The 13,997-nt window shown below is 49.3% G+C and overlaps 8 non-coding genes across 8 annotated transcripts; all 8 read left to right on the forward strand.

Moving 5' to 3' along the window:
• Positions 1-4,093: 4,093 nt before the first annotated feature.
• On the forward strand, positions 4,094-4,166 carry TRNAR-UCU. The gene has a single exon. It is a non-coding gene; the product is annotated as a tRNA-Arg (tRNA).
• Positions 4,167-4,757: 591 nt separating this feature from the next.
• Positions 4,758-4,830, forward strand: TRNAR-CCU. Its single transcript has one exon. It is a non-coding gene; the product is annotated as a tRNA-Arg (tRNA).
• Positions 4,831-8,565: 3,735 nt separating this feature from the next.
• TRNAR-UCU lies at positions 8,566-8,638 on the forward strand. The gene has a single exon. It is a non-coding gene; the product is annotated as a tRNA-Arg (tRNA).
• A 592-nt stretch (positions 8,639-9,230) lies between these two features.
• Positions 9,231-9,303, forward strand: TRNAR-CCU. Its single transcript has one exon. It is a non-coding gene; the product is annotated as a tRNA-Arg (tRNA).
• A 1,464-nt stretch (positions 9,304-10,767) lies between these two features.
• Positions 10,768-10,840, forward strand: TRNAR-UCU. Its single transcript has one exon. It is a non-coding gene; the product is annotated as a tRNA-Arg (tRNA).
• Positions 10,841-11,432: 592 nt separating this feature from the next.
• TRNAR-CCU lies at positions 11,433-11,505 on the forward strand. Its single transcript has one exon. It is a non-coding gene; the product is annotated as a tRNA-Arg (tRNA).
• Positions 11,506-12,969: 1,464 nt separating this feature from the next.
• Positions 12,970-13,042, forward strand: TRNAR-UCU. The gene has a single exon. It is a non-coding gene; the product is annotated as a tRNA-Arg (tRNA).
• Positions 13,043-13,634: 592 nt separating this feature from the next.
• On the forward strand, positions 13,635-13,707 carry TRNAR-CCU. The gene has a single exon. It is a non-coding gene; the product is annotated as a tRNA-Arg (tRNA).
• The last annotated feature ends 290 nt before the right edge of the window (positions 13,708-13,997 follow it).

Genomic DNA, 13,997 nt, shown 5'->3' on the forward strand with positions numbered 1-13,997 from the left:
AGCTCCATCAAGTCTGCTACTCTAGCCTCAAGGGAACGGACACGTTCTCTGAGAGCTAGGAGCTCTTTGCATCGGGCACACACATATGACACCTCACCAATTGGGAGATAATCATACATGTGACACTCAATGCAAAAGACTGGATAGCACCCCTCTCGCTGCTGGACTGCTGACTCCATCTTAGTGTTTTTTGAGTTTTTCCGTAATTTAAAACTTGCTAAAGTATTAAGGATATCAGCCTATCACTAACTTACAGTTCCTCCTTTAAACCCCAATCTTCAAGTTCCGAAAGCACAAGCAAAATTTGTTCACTTACCAGAGAAATATCCTCTTCTCCCAGAACTTATTAGAAGGAAAGCTTTCAACGGCGCGCGGCACCTTGAGCAGAGGCCCCAAGTGGATCGGACCTGGGAGTCACTCTGGCGAAGGCTCCGAGGATATGCAGATGAGCTGCAAGTCCTCCACGGCACCTGAGAAGGCAACCGGTGGGAGAGCTGGGCACCTCTCAACCAAAAAAAGGCTTACCTCCTCTCTCTCCCCTTTTCGCATGTGGATGAGCACATGATGAATGCTTATCACTCCTGTGATGATCTCTGTTTGCTACCGATGCTCTTTAACCTTGAAAGAAAGACCAGGAGTAAGGAGTTCCTTTCCTCAGAGCAGAAATACCCTTCTATCCACACCTGGATCCCTCGGGATCAGCTTCTTATAGTGAAATGCCAGAAGCGCCATTACCGGGACTTTACCCTGCGGCCCTCTGCATCCACAACAGAAACTCAGCGACAGGGAACGTACGTTTACTCCCTTCCCAGCTCCCAACACTAGAATTTGCTCAGGGTCTTAGCCAGGAACTATAGCATATGGCCAGTGCTAGAAGGAAGTGCCATAGAAAAAGCTCAAGTCCCCCTACTGTTCAGACCAGGGCAATATGTCCTCCGAAAAGAGGCGCATAGGCAATAGCAAAGCATCATTCGGTGCCTTATACGTAAGGAAGTGCATCTACACAATGCGAGTGGTGCAAACATGCAAAGTTTCTCAGAGCAACTGGTTGTTGGTGGATCAGTACATTTCAAGGTCTACAATGGATTGATCACAGAATGGGATAAATTGAGATCCTAGACCCCTGATGGCGAACCTATGACACGCGTGTCAGCACTGACACGCGTAGTCATTTTCGATGACACGCGGCGGCGTCGCAGTGTGGTCCGCCCAGTGCTCCCCTGCTCGCTCCCTGCTGTTTGCACCGATCCCTGCCTCGTAAAACTTATTTTTTCGCGAACCGGCAGACTGAAGAAATAAAACAAACAGCTGACAGGCTTGCCTCCTTCGATCGCGTCGGCCGCTTCCTTTCCCTGCATTCTGAGCGCGTCCCGCCCTCCTCTGATGTCATTTCCTTTTCTCGAGGGCGGGACACGCTCAGAATGCAGGGAAAGGAAGCGGCCGACGCGATCGAAGGAGGCAAGCCTGTCAGCTGTTTGTTTTAATTCTTCAGTCTGCCGGTTCGCGAAAAAATAAGTTTTACAAGGCAGTGATCGGTGCAAACAGCAGGGAGCGAGCAGGGGAGGGTGAGCAAGTGGGGCTGGGGGTTGTGTGGCCAATTGGGGCTGGGGGGTGTGTGTGGGCAAGTAGGGCTGGATGTGTGTGGGCAAGTGGGGCTGGGGGGTGTGTGTGTGGGCAAGTGGGGCTGGGGGGTTGTGTGGCCAATTGGGGCTGGGGTGGGGGTTGTGTGGCCAATTGGGGCTGGGGGGTGTGTGTTTGGCAAGTAGGGATGGGTGTGTGTGTGTGTGTGTGTGGGCAAGTAGGGCTGGGGGTCTGTGTGTGTGGGCAAGTGGGGCTGGGGTTGTGTGTGGGCAAGTAGGGCTGAGGGTGTGTGTGTGGGCAAGTGGGGCTGGGGGTGTGTGTGTGGGGGCAAGTGGAGCTGGGGGTGTGTGTGGGCAAGTGGGGCTGGGGTGTGTGTGTGTGGGGGCAAGTGGAGCTGGGGGTGTGTGTGGGCAAGTGGGGCTGGGGTGTGTGTGTGTGGGCAAGTGGGGCTGGTGGTGTGTGTGTGGGCAAGTAGGGTTGGGGGTATGTGTGTATGGGCAAGTGGGGCTGGGCAAGTGGGGCTGGGGTTTGAATGATCTCAGGGGCAGGTGGAGGCTGGGGCGAGTCACTGGACATTGAAGGGAGGGGGGGAGGATAGGGGGCAAAAGAGAATCGCTGGACATGGAGGGGATGGGATAGTAGGGCAGGGGAGAGAGGAGAATGGAGAATTGCTGGACATGGATGGAAGGGGAAGGCAGGGAAGAGAGAATTGCTGGACTTGGATAGGAGAGGAGGGCAGGGGAGAGAGGAGAATCACTGGACATGGGAGGGGAGGGGAGAGGAGACATGCTGGACATGGATGGAGGGGAGGGAAGATAGGAAGGAGATGCACATGGATGGGATGGCAGGAGAGGAAGGAGAAATGCTGGAAATGGATGGAGAGGAGCGCAGGAGATAGAGGAGAATTGCTGGACATGGATGGATGGAGGGGTTGGCGGGGAGAGAGGAGAAATGCTGGACATGGAAGAAGAAAGGAGGAAAGTAAAGAAATAAATGGAAAGAAAGCCCTGGAAACGGAGTTAAGAGAACAGATAGAGAGCAGCAGAATCAGACACTTGGACCAGTATGGATAGAAAACAGTCACCAGACAACAAAGGTAGAAAAAAATTATTTTATTTTCATTTTAGTGTTTGGAATTTGTCCAATTTCAGAATTTACATCTGTTGTCTTATTTTGCACTGGGTATACTGGAGCTGTAACATCTTACAGAAATGATTTATAATGAAAAAAAATCACAAGTTATTGTTTTTCTCCTATACTAGTATATTTTCAATGATATCTGTTTATATGCGCCATGGCTGATATAAGGGATGTGGCTAATGTGAGTGTGGCTATCATAGGGGTGGAGCCATATGTGGTGACCCCACCCATAATGAGTACCGGCACCTTTTTTTCTACGAAAAATGCACTGGGTCCGCCCTCCCTCCTCGCTCCCGGAAACTTACCTTAAAGCCTCCTTTCACGTCGCAGCAAGCAGCAGCAGGGCAGGCCACTCCTTCCTTCCGTGTCCCGCCCTCGCCTGGCGTAACGTCCGCGAGGGCGGAGCACAGAAGGAAGGAGGAGAGGTCTGCCCTGCTGCTGCTTGCTGCGACATGAAAGGAGGCTTTAAGGTTAGTTCTGGGCCCGGTAGCGGGTGGAGGGGGGGGGGCCCAGCGACCTCGGGTGGGCAGCGATCTCGGGTAGGGGGGGGCCCGGGGGCGGTCCTAGTAGCAGTGATTTTTCTCGAAGTGACACACCACCCGAGTTATGCTCGGTTTTTTGGCGAATTTTGACACATCAAGCTCAAAAGGTTGCCCATCACTGTCCTAGACGTTTCCCTTGTTTGAAAAGGAGTTTATTTCCCCCAATCTGTTCCCATGGCTAAATTTCACATTGAACCGGATCTTAAGTTTGGTATAGCTTAGGTCAAGATAGGGTTGAGTAGAAAACCTTGATCTATTTTTGAACCATGAAATTCAATCTTTCTATCCTTTCCTGACTTTAACACTGCTCTGGCCCAATGGCACCATAGCAAACATGACTGTAGACTGCAACTTGAATAGCAAATTGGCTGTCAATTGAAGGTTCCCTGAGCCCTCTGATCAGTACGTGAACTTTTGATTCACTGTGTCTTTGCCTTGTGGCAAGCTGTACACACATCTGTAACTTTTTCTTCTTGTGCCTATCTGTATTCTTGTCATTGAGCTCGTTCCATGCGCAGAACCTCCTTTACTACACTGGCAAAACATTTGTGTTGTGAGAGTCCAACTCCTGTGTGAGCCTACAGATAGAAAGGGGTATCAAGGAATACTGTAATCTACTACGGAGTCTGGAGAACTAGAGGAACTGTTGCTGAGATCAGGCACACGGCATTCTGGCACTTTACTGAGCAGCACATCAGTAACAGGAATGGCGGAGATAAAGCCCTCAGTGAAGAAGTAAGAGAATCAGAAGAGCCAAAATGAGTGTGCTTGCAGGGGAGGGTTCCTTAACCCTTGTCAGGGATGTTGACCACAAAAGGCTTGTCTTCCTCACCCCAGTGGCCTAATGGATAAGGTACTGGCCTTCTAAGCCTGGGATTGTGGGTTCAAGTCCCATCTGGGGTGTGTCCTATGACAAGCTTTCTTTTCTGCAATTTGATTTAAACCAGCCTCCCTCTCTGCCACACAAGGACATCAAGGAGGCAGAGTGGCACCAATTAAGCCCTTGGCACTGAAGGTGAGGCCCAAGTTAAAGGAGTCTAGGCTAAATATAATAGAAGGCAGACACAAATTCAATGGCCAAAAGTGCGCATGCAACAGGACAGTCTCAGGAACTACTGCAGAAGTTTTGCAGCCCAACTGCATATTGCTCCCAGCATTCTCCAAGGTGAGTCCCAGGTTCATCCAGATCCAGTCGGGTTTCTGCTCCTGCCACCCTGCGCTCCCCTTGGCAACCTTGAGTTGCTGCGCCATTATTTACCTTTGTAAAGGATGATTCAATGGGCGGTCTAAGATGTTTGTGGAATATAGAGTTATTTCATCTTTCTTTGAATGCCTCATTCTGCGGTAAAACCCCCAGCTTCTCTTCTAGAAGCCAAGGAAAGCCGCCTGACACCTCCTCAGTGATGTTGAAGTCGCAGGAGAGTTCTCATCCGGTTTGAGATAATGGATTTCTCTCCTTCCCTGTAGCTCAAATAAAAGCCCCCTGACTTTACAGCTCCAGTGGCCTAATGGATAAGGCACTGGCCTCCTAAGCCAGGGATTGTGGGTTCAAGTCCCACCTGGGGTGCTCTTTATAGGTCTTTGTTTATTGAAACCCTTCCATACTATTCCCCTTCTCCTCAATAAAACAGGTTCTTACAGGCAGAAAATGGTCTTCTGATCCTCCCACCCCTCTCCCCTTGGAATATCCAGGATTCTCTCTTCTGCACTGCTTCAATACTCCCTCTTCCTCCTCTCTCTCCCCTTTTCGCATGTGGATGAGCACATGATGAATGCTTATCACTCCTGTGATGATCTCTGTTTGCTACCGATGCTCTTTAACCTTGAAAGAAAGACCAGGAGTAAGGAGTTCCTTTCCTCAGAGCAGAAATACCCTTCTATCCACACCTGGATCCCTCGGGATCAGCTTCTTATAGTGAAATGCCAGAAGCGCCATTACCGGGACTTTACCCTGCGGCCCTCTGCATCCACAACAGAAACTCAGCGACAGGGAACGTACGTTTACTCCCTTCCCAGCTCCCAACACTAGAATTTGCTCAGGGTCTTAGCCAGGAACTATAGCATATGGCCAGTGCTAGAAGGAAGTGCCATAGAAAAAGCTCAAGTCCCCCTACTGTTCAGACCAGGGCAATATGTCCTCCGAAAAGAGGCGCATAGGCAATAGCAAAGCATCATTCGGTGCCTTATACGTAAGGAAGTGCATCTACACAATGCGAGTGGTGCAAACATGCAAAGTTTCTCAGAGCAACTGGTTGTTGGTGGATCAGTACATTTCAAGGTCTACAATGGATTGATCACAGAATGGGATAAATTGAGATCCTAGACCCCTGATGGCGAACCTATGACACGCGTGTCAGCACTGACACGCGTAGTCATTTTCGATGACACGCGGCGGCGTCGCAGTGTGGTCCGCCCAGTGCTCCCCTGCTCGCTCCCTGCTGTTTGCACCGATCCCTGCCTCGTAAAACTTATTTTTTCGCGAACCGGCAGACTGAAGAAATAAAACAAACAGCTGACAGGCTTGCCTCCTTCGATCGCGTCGGCCGCTTCCTTTCCCTGCATTCTGAGCGCGTCCCGCCCTCCTCTGATGTCATTTCCTTTTCTCGAGGGCGGGACACGCTCAGAATGCAGGGAAAGGAAGCGGCCGACGCGATCGAAGGAGGCAAGCCTGTCAGCTGTTTGTTTTAATTCTTCAGTCTGCCGGTTCGCGAAAAAATAAGTTTTACAAGGCAGGGATCGGTGCAAACAGCAGGGAGCGAGCAGGGGAGGGTGAGCAAGTGGGGCTGGGGGTTGTGTGGCCAATTGGGGCTGGGGGGTGTGTGTGGGCAAGTAGGGCTGGATGTGTGTGGGCAAGTGGGGCTGGGGGGTGTGTGTGTGGGCAAGTGGGGCTGGGGGGTTGTGTGGCCAATTGGGGCTGGGGTGGGGGTTGTGTGGCCAATTGGGGCTGGGGGGTGTGTGTTTGGCAAGTAGGGATGGGTGTGTGTGTGTGTGTGTGTGGGCAAGTAGGGCTGGGGGTCTGTGTGTGTGGGCAAGTGGGGCTGGGGTTGTGTGTGGGCAAGTAGGGCTGAGGGTGTGTGTGTGGGCAAGTGGGGCTGGGGGTGTGTGTGTGGGGGCAAGTGGAGCTGGGGGTGTGTGTGGGCAAGTGGGGCTGGGGTGTGTGTGTGTGGGGGCAAGTGGAGCTGGGGGTGTGTGTGGGCAAGTGGGGCTGGGGTGTGTGTGTGTGGGCAAGTGGGGCTGGTGGTGTGTGTGTGGGCAAGTAGGGTTGGGGGTATGTGTGTATGGGCAAGTGGGGCTGGGCAAGTGGGGCTGGGGTTTGAATGATCTCAGGGGCAGGTGGAGGCTGGGGCGAGTCACTGGACATTGAAGGGAGGGGGGGAGGATAGGGGGCAAAAGAGAATCGCTGGACATGGAGGGGATGGGATAGTAGGGCAGGGGAGAGAGGAGAATGGAGAATTGCTGGACATGGATGGAAGGGGAAGGCAGGGAAGAGAGAATTGCTGGACTTGGATAGGAGAGGAGGGCAGGGGAGAGAGGAGAATCACTGGACATGGGAGGGGAGGGGAGAGGAGACATGCTGGACATGGATGGAGGGGAGGGAAGATAGGAAGGAGATGCACATGGATGGGATGGCAGGAGAGGAAGGAGAAATGCTGGAAATGGATGGAGAGGAGCGCAGGAGATAGAGGAGAATTGCTGGACATGGATGGATGGAGGGGTTGGCGGGGAGAGAGGAGAAATGCTGGACATGGAAGAAGAAAGGAGGAAAGTAAAGAAATAAATGGAAAGAAAGCTCTGGAAACGGAGTTAAGAGAACAGATAGAGAGCAGCAGAATCAGACACTTGGACCAGTATGGATAGAAAACAGTCACCAGACAACAAAGGTAGAAAAAAATTATTTTATTTTCATTTTAGTGTTTGGAATTTGTCCAATTTCAGAATTTACATCTGTTGGCTTATTTTGCACTGGGTATACTGGAGCTGTAACATCTTACAGAAATGATTTATAATGAAAAAAAATCACAAGTTATTGTTTTTCTCCTATACTAGTATATTTTCAATGATATCTGTTTATATGCGCCATGGCTGATATAAGGGATGTGGCTAATGTGAGTGTGGCTATCATAGGGGTGGAGCCATATGTGGTGACCCCACCCATAATGAGTACCGGCACCTTTTTTTCTACGAAAAATGCACTGGGTCCGCCCTCCCTCCTCGCTCCCGGAAACTTACCTTAAAGCCTCCTTTCACGTCGCAGCAAGCAGCAGCAGGGCAGGCCACTCCTTCCTTCCGTGTCCCGCCCTCGCCTGGCGTAACGTCCGCGAGGGCGGAGCACAGAAGGAAGGAGGAGAGGTCTGCCCTGCTGCTGCTTGCTGCGACATGAAAGGAGGCTTTAAGGTTAGTTCTGGGCCCGGTAGCGGGTGGAGGGGGGGGGGCCCAGCGACCTCGGGTGGGCAGCGATCTCGGGTAGGGGGGGGCCCGGGGGCGGTCCTAGTAGCAGTGATTTTTCTCGAAGTGACACACCACCCGAGTTATGCTCGGTTTTTTGGCGAATTTTGACACATCAAGCTCAAAAGGTTGCCCATCACTGTCCTAGACGTTTCCCTTGTTTGAAAAGGAGTTTATTTCCCCCAATCTGTTCCCATGGCTAAATTTCACATTGAACCAGATCTTAAGTTTGGTATAGCTTAGGTCAAGATAGGGTTGAGTAGAAAACCTTGATCTATTTTTGAACCATGAAATTCAATCTTTCTATCCTTTCCTGACTTTAACACTGCTCTGGCCCAATGGCACCATAGCAAACATGACTGTAGACTGCAACTTGAATAGCAAATTGGCTGTCAATTGAAGGTTCCCTGAGCCCTCTGATCAGTACGTGAACTTTTGATTCACTGTGTCTTTGTCTTGTGGCAAGCTGTACACACATCTGTAACTTTTTCTTCTTGTGCCTATCTGTATTCTTGTCATTGAGCTCGTTCCATGCGCAGAACCTCCTTTACTACACTGGCAAAACATTTGTGTTGTGAGAGTCCAACTCCTGTGTGAGCCTACAGATAGAAAGGGGTATCAAGGAATACTGTAATCTACTACGGAGTCTGGAGAACTAGAGGAACTGTTGCTGAGATCAGGCACACGGCATTCTGGCACTTTACTGAGCAGCACATCAGTAACAGGAATGGCGGAGATAAAGCCCTCAGTGAAGAAGTAAGAGAATCAGAAGAGCCAAAATGAGTGTGCTTGCAGGGGAGGGGAGGGTTCCTTAACCCTTGTCAGGGATGTTGACCACAAAAGGCTTGTCATCCTCACCCCAGTGGCCTAATGGATAAGGTACTGGCCTTCTAAGCCTGGGATTGTGGGTTCAAGTCCCATCTGGGGTGTGTCCTATGACAAGCTTTCTTTTCTGCAATTTGATTTAAACCAGCCTCCCTCTCTGCCACACAAGGACATCAAGGAGGCAGAGTGGCACCAATTAAGCCCTTGGCACTGAAGGTGAGGCCCAAGTTAAAGGAGTGTAGGCTAAATATAATAGAAGGCAGACACCAATTCAATGGCCAAAAGTGCGCATTCAACAGCACAGTCTCAGGAACTACTGCAGAAGTTTTGCAGCCCAACTGCATATTGCTCCCAGCATTCTCCAAGGTGAGTCCCAGGTTCATCCAGATCCAGTCGGGTTTCTGCTCCTGCCACCCTGCGCTCCGCTTGGCAACCTTGAGTTGCTGCGCCATTAATTTACCTTTGTAAAGGATGATTCAATGGGCGGTCTAAGATGTTTGTGGAATATAGAGTTATTTCATCTTTCTTTGAATGCCTCATTCTGCGGTAAAACCCCCAGCTTCTCTTCTAGAAGCCAAGGAAAGCCGCCTGACACCTCCTCAGTGATGTTGAAGTCGCAGGAGAGTTCTCATCCGGTTTGAGATAATGGATTTATCTCCTTCCCTGTAGCTCCAATAAAAGCCCCCTGACTTTACAGCTCCAGTGGCCTAATGGATAAGGCACTGGCCTCCTAAGCCAGGGATTGTGGGTTCAAGTCCCACCTGGGGTGCTCTTTATAGGTCTTTGTTTATTGAAACCCTTCCATACTATTCCCCTTCTCCTCAATAAAACAGGTTCTTACAGGCAGAAAATGGTCTTCTGATCCTCCCACCCCTCTCCCCTTGGAATATCCAGGATTCTCTCTTCTGCACTGCTTCAATACTCCCTCTTCCTCCTCTCTCTCCCCTTTTCGCATGTGGATGAGCACATGATGAATGCTTATCACTCCTGTGATGATCTCTGTTTGCTACCGATGCTCTTTAACCTTGAAAGAAAGACCAGGAGTAAGGAGTTCCTTTCCTCAGAGCAGAAATACCCTTCTATCCACACCTGGATCCCTCGGGATCAGCTTCTTATAGTGAAATGCCAGAAGCGCCATTACCGGGACTTTACCCTGCGGCCCTCTGCATCCACAACAGAAACTCAGCGACAGGGAACGTACGTTTACTCCCTTCCCAGCTCCCAACACTAGAATTTGCTCAGGGTCTTAGCCAGGAACTATAGCATATGGCCAGTGCTAGAAGGAAGTGCCATAGAAAAAGCTCAAGTCCCCCTACTGTTCAGACCAGGGCAATATGTCCTCCGAAAAGAGGCGCATAGGCAATAGCAAAGCATCATTCGGTGCCTTATACGTAAGGAAGTGCATCTACACAATGCGAGTGGTGCAAACATGCAAAGTTTCTCAGAGCAACTGGTTGTTGGTGGATCAGTACATTTCAAGGTCTACAATGGATTGATCACAGAATGGGATAAATTGAGATCCTAGACGTTTCCCTTGTTTGAAAAGGAGTTTATTTCCCCCAATCTGTTCCCATGGCTAAATTTCACATTGAACCGGATCTTAAGTTTGGTATAGCTTAGGTGAAGATAGGGTTGAGTAGAAAACCTTGATCTATTTTTGAACCATGAAATTCAATCTTTCTATCCTTTCCTGACTTTAACACTGCTCTGGCCCAATGGCACCATAGCAAACATGACTGTAGACTGCAACTTGAATAGCAAATTGGCTGTCAATTGAAGGTTCCCTGAGCCCTCTGATCAGTACGTGAACTTTTGATTCACTGTGTCTTTGTCTTGTGGCAAGCTGTACACACATCTGTAACTTTTTCTTCTTGTGCCTATCTGTATTCTTGTCATTGAGCTCGTTCCATGCGCAGAACCTCCTTTACTACACTGGCAAAACATTTGTGTTGTGAGAGTCCAACTCCTGTGTGAGCCTACAGATAGAAAGGGGTATCAAGGAATACTGTAATCTACTACGGAGTCTGGAGAACTAGAGGAACTGTTGCTGAGATCAGGCACACGGCATTCTGGGACTTTACTGAGCAGCACATCAGTAACAGGAATGGCGGAGATAAAGCCCTCAGTGAAGAAGTAAGAGAATCAGAAGAGCCAAAATGAGTGTGCTTGCAGGGGAGGGGAGGGTTCCTTAACCCTTGTCAGGGATGTTGACCACAAAAGGCTTGTCATCCTCACCCCAGTGGCCTAATGGATAAGGTACTGGCCTTCTAAGCCTGGGATTGTGGGTTCAAGTCCCATCTGGGGTGTGTCCTATGACAAGCTTTCTTTTCTGCAATTCGATTTAAACCAGCCTCCCTCTCTGCCACACAAGGACATCAAGGAGGCAGAGTGGCACCAATTAAGCCCTTCGCACTGAAGGTGAGGCCCAAGTTAAAGGAGTGTAGGCTAAATATAATAGAAAGCAGACACCAATTCAATGGCCAAAAGTGCGCATTCAACAGCACAGTCTCAGGAACTACTGCAGAAGTTTTGCAGCCCAACTGCATATTGCTCCCAGCATTCTCCAAGGTGAGTCCCAGGTTCATCCAGATCCAGTCGGGTTTCTGCTCCTGCCACCCTGCGCTCCGCTTGGCAACCTTGAGTTGCTGCGCCATTAATTTACCTTTGTAAAGGATGATTCAATGGGCGGTCTAAGATGTTTGTGGAATATAGAGTTATTTCATGTTTCTTTGAATGCCTCATTCTGCGGTAAAACCCCCAGCTTCTCTTCTTGAAGCCAAGGAAAGCCGCCTGACACCTCCTCAGTGATGTTGAAGTCGCAGGAGAGTTCTCATCCGGTTTGAGATAATGGATTTATCTCCTTCCCTGTAGCTCAAATAAAAGCCCCCTGACTTTACAGCTCCAGTGGCCTAATGGATAAGGCACTGGCCTCCTAAGCCAGGGATTGTGGGTTCAAGTCCCACCTGGGGTGCTCTTTATAGGTCTTTGTTTATTGAAACCCTTCCATACTATTCCCCTTCTCCTCAATAAAACAGGTTCTTACAGGCAGAAAATGGTCTTCTGATCCTCCCACCCCTCTCCCCTTGGAATATCCAGGATTCTCTCTTCTGCACTGCTTCAATACTCCCTCTTCCTCCTCTCTCTCCCCTTTTCGCATGTGGATGAGCACATGATGAATGCTTATCACTCCTGTGATGATCTCTGTTTGCTACCGATGCTCTTTAACCTTGAAAGAAAGACCAGGAGTAAGGAGTTCCTTTCCTCAGAGCAGAAATACCCTTCTATCCACACCTGGATCCCTCGGGATCAGCTTCTTATAGTGAAATGCCAGAAGCGCCATTACCGGGACTTTACCCTGCGGACCTCTGCATCCACAACAGAAACTCAGCGACAGGGAACGTACGTTTACTCCCTTCCCAGCTCCCAACACTAGAATTTGCTCAGGGTCTTAGCCAGGAACTATAGCATATGGCCAGTGCTAGAAGGAAGTGCCATAGAAAAAGCTCAAGTCCCCCTACTGTTCAGACCAGGGCAATATGTCCTCCGAAAAGAGGCGCATAGGCAATAGCAAAGCATCATTCGGTGCCTTATACGTAAGGAAGTGCATCTACACAATGCGAGTGGTGCAAACATGCAAAGTTTCTCAGAGCAACTGGTTGTTGGTGGATCAGTACATTTCAAGGTCTACAATGGATTGATCACAGAATGGGATAAATTGAGATCCTAGACGTTTCCCTTGTTTGAAAAGGAGTTTATTTCCCCCAATCTGTTCCCATGGCTAAATTTCACATTGAACCGGATCTTAAGTTTGGTATAGCTTAGGTGAAGATAGGGTTGAGTAGAAAACCTTGATCTATTTTTGAACCATGAAATTCAATCTTTCTATCCTTTCCTGACTTTAACACTGCTCTGGCCCAATGGCACCATAGCAAACATGACTGTAGACTGCAACTTGAATAGCAAATTGGCTGTCAATTGAAGGTTCCCTGAGCCCTCTGATCAGTACGTGAACTTTTGATTCACTGTGTCTTTGTCTTGTGGCAAGCTGTACACACATCTGTAACTTTTTCTTCTTGTGCCTATCTGTATTCTTGTCATTGAGCTCGTTCCATGCGCAGAACCTCCTTTACTACACTGGCAAAACATTTGTGTTGTGAGAGTCCAACTCCTGTGTGAGCCTACAGATAGAAAGGGGTATCAAGGAATACTGTAATCTACTACGGAGTCTGGAGAACTAGAGGAACTGTTGCTGAGATCAGGCACACGGCATTCTGGGACTTTACTGAGCAGCACATCAGTAACAGGAATGGCGGAGATAAAGCCCTCAGTGAAGAAGTAAGAGAATCAGAAGAGCCAAAATGAGTGTGCTTGCAGGGGAGGGGAGGGTTCCTTAACCCTTGTCAGGGATGTTGACCACAAAAGGCTTGTCATCCTCACCCCAGTGGCCTAATGGATAAGGTACTGGCCTTCTAAGCCTGGGATTGTGGGTTCAAGTCCCATCTGGGGTGTGTCCTATGACAAGCTTTCTTTTCTGCAATTCGATTTAAACCAGCCTCCCTCTCTGCCACACAAGGACATCAAGGAGGCAGAGTGGCACCAATTAAGCCCTTCGCACTGAAGGTGAGGCCCAAGTTAAAGGAGTGTAGGCTAAATATAATAGAAAGCAGACACCAATTCAATGGCCAAAAGTGCGCATTCAACAGCACAGTCTCAGGAACTACTGCAGAGGTTTTGCAGCCCAACTGCATATTGCTCCCAGCATTCTCCAAGGTGAGTCCCAGGTTCATCCAGATCCAGTCGGGTTTCTGCTCCTGCCACCCTGCGCTCCGCTTGGCAACCTTGAGTTGCTGCGCCATTTATTTACCTTTGTAAAGGATGATTCAATGGGCGGTCTAAGATGTTTGTGGAATATAGAGTTATTTCATGTTTCTTTGAATGCCTCATTCTGCGGTAAAACCCCCAGCTTCTCTTCTTGAAGCCAAGGAAAGCCGCCTGACACCTCCTCAGTGATGTTGAAGTCGCAGGAGAGTTCTCATCCGGTTTGAGATAATGGATTTATCTCCTTCCCTGTAGCTCAAATAAAAGCCCCCTGACTTTACAGCTCCAGTGGCCTAATGGATAAGGCACTGGCCTCCTAAGCCAGGGATTGTGGGTTCAAGTCCCACCTGGGGTGCTCTTTATAGGTCTTTGTTTATTGAAACCCTTCCATACTATTCCCCTTCTCCTCAATAAAACAGGTTCTTACAGGCAGAAAATGGTCTTCTGATCCTCCCACCCCTCTCCCCTTGGAATATCCAGGATTCTCTCTTCTGCACTGCTTCAATACTCCCTCTTCCTCCTCTCTCTCCCCTTTTCGCATGTGGATGAGCACATGATGAATGCTTATCACTCCTGTGATGATCTCTGTTTGCTACCGATGCTCTTTAACCTTGAAAGAAAGACCAGGAGTAAGGAGTTCCTTTC

This window comes from Microcaecilia unicolor, chromosome 3 (genome assembly GCF_901765095.1).
Source record: "Microcaecilia unicolor chromosome 3, aMicUni1.1, whole genome shotgun sequence".
In the NCBI taxonomy this organism is placed as follows: domain Eukaryota; kingdom Metazoa; phylum Chordata; class Amphibia; order Gymnophiona; family Siphonopidae; genus Microcaecilia; species Microcaecilia unicolor.